Source organism: Pundamilia nyererei, unplaced genomic scaffold (genome assembly GCF_000239375.1).
Source record: "Pundamilia nyererei isolate P.nyererei 1_Seehausen unplaced genomic scaffold, PunNye1.0 scaffold00444, whole genome shotgun sequence".
In the NCBI taxonomy this organism is placed as follows: domain Eukaryota; kingdom Metazoa; phylum Chordata; class Actinopteri; order Cichliformes; family Cichlidae; genus Pundamilia; species Pundamilia nyererei.
In genome coordinates, this window is record NW_005187845.1 from 272,893 (window position 1) to 275,081 (window position 2,189).

Below are 2,189 nucleotides of genomic sequence, written 5' to 3' on the forward strand. Positions count from 1 at the left end.
TGTTCTCACAGCATGTATGAGGTTCTAATGGCCCTTGGTAATGTTCTCACAGCATGTATGAGGTTCTAATGGCCGTTGGTAATGTTCTCACAGCATGTATGAGGTTCTAATGGCCCTTGGTAGTGTTCTCACAGCCTGTATGAGGTTCTAATGGCCCTTGGTAGTGTTCTCACAGTCGGTGAGAGTTTTTTGGTTCCTCAGTATGTCCTAGATCACAAAACAAAGTGATTGTGTCAGTCTGTGTGATAACCTCCACCTCTCTGGGACTGTCAGCAGACTAAAGCAAGCGCTCCTCTGAGATTGACAGCAGGAAACACCGAGAAACCAAAGATATGTTAAAAACTGTGAGTGTGTGTGTGTGTGACTGACGGCTCACACACTCTTAGTGTTGTGATACACACACTCTCAACATTCGCTCTGATGGCACTCGTCTCTTTCTTCAACTCACTTTTATTTATTCATTTTAGTGCTGATCAATTATGAAGCAGCCTGCGTGTGTGTGTGTCGTCAATAATGGATGAGTGTGTCCATCATACAAGCTTTAGGACTTAGAGCTCAGTGAGGCGACTCAGCGTGGTGGCAGATAAACAGGACTTCGTCATTTCGCATTCTGCTTCATACCCTCATCTTGATCACTGATCAGTGCGACAAACTCTTCACGTTCCATCAGGATCAGCGAGGCCGTCTGAACATCTCCTTGTGATCTGTGGTGTGTTCAATCAAACTTTATTCATCCTCTGATGTATAAACGAAACTCTGATAAAGCTTCACTGATGTAACAAACATTTGTTTTCAGTTCAGGCCGTCTAGAGAAGGCTGTGTTATCTCTCTGCAGTCACTTGATGTTTTCTTCTACTTCATTATTGTTATTATTATTATTCACATACACACTGCCATGTAAAAACAAACTTTATTACATTTAGTAGTACATGTAGTCAGAGATAAACACGGCAGAACAATCAAACACATTCTCATTCAACACTGATTCTTGCATTTCCCATTATGCACCTGGACACTTTGTAACCACGTCTGTCCTCTGTGTGCTCACTCATCTGTTTATTCATGAAAATCAGATGTTTGCAGAGCTGATGAGTCCTTTAAAGACAGAGGGAGGAAAGCTCTGAATACAAACGCCGTGTGGGTGGAGCCTCAAAATGAATCAATAACATCTTTAAATGCTTCTTGAGACATCCGTCTGCTGGACGAGCAGCTGCACACGATCAATACGTTTAAAGCTGAGGGTGGTAAAAAGCCTAGGTGTCAGTATCAGAGCTGATCCTGAGAAGCAGACATTGATAAATCGAGTAAAACTGAAAACCTGCACGTTTAGTGGCACCAGAAGTCAGAGCGAACCCAGAAGCCGAGGAGAGCCGAGCTGGAATCCTCCCGCTTATAGAAAGATGAAGAGTTGAGCATCGGTCATAAAATAAAAACCTTTGTGTGTGTGTGTGTGTGTGTGTGTGTGTGTGTGTGTGTGTTAACATCCATTAAAGTGTGTGTGCTGTTTGTTGAGGCTTTTAGAAAAATATCACATGAATATTTGAGTTTTTTCTCTTTCCACCTCAGATTTTCACGCTCTGCTCAGCTCTCTGACGTTTTAGTGCTTTTACTTCTGTGCTTGGTTCTCCGACGTTCCAGCATTATGCTGTCTAATACTGAGAAGTCGTCATCAGGCCTTTATAAGTGAGACCCAAACTGATTTTAAGCAAGCAGCTGGTGGAGACCAAACCAGAGCTAAAAGACAGCGAGCACTGCTCAGAGGATTGCCAACACAATAGATGTCTCAGTGGACGCTGACATCGTTGTCCCAAAGTCGCAGCGTCTGTTTGTTTCCCCCTGGAAATGATTGCGGAATGAAGTTCAGACATGAGAGACAAAATGTGAAATGAAAATTGAAGGCGAGCAAGTTCATGAATGTGTTTGTGTCAGTGTGAGGCAGCATGATCACCTGTAGCACAACGTTCATGGCAGACCGTTTACCTGTACCGTAACGTACCATACCACCTTTATTTATAAAGCACTTTAACATAAAACCAGAGTTCACAAAGTGCTGTACATGCTAAAAGCATAAGTAAAGAAAATTAAAATGAGATAAGATAAAATAAATAACTAAAAAACTAAAATAAATTGAAACATGTCAAAACAAATTGAGTCAACCCCTCTAATCAATGCCAAAGGCTTCAGCGAAT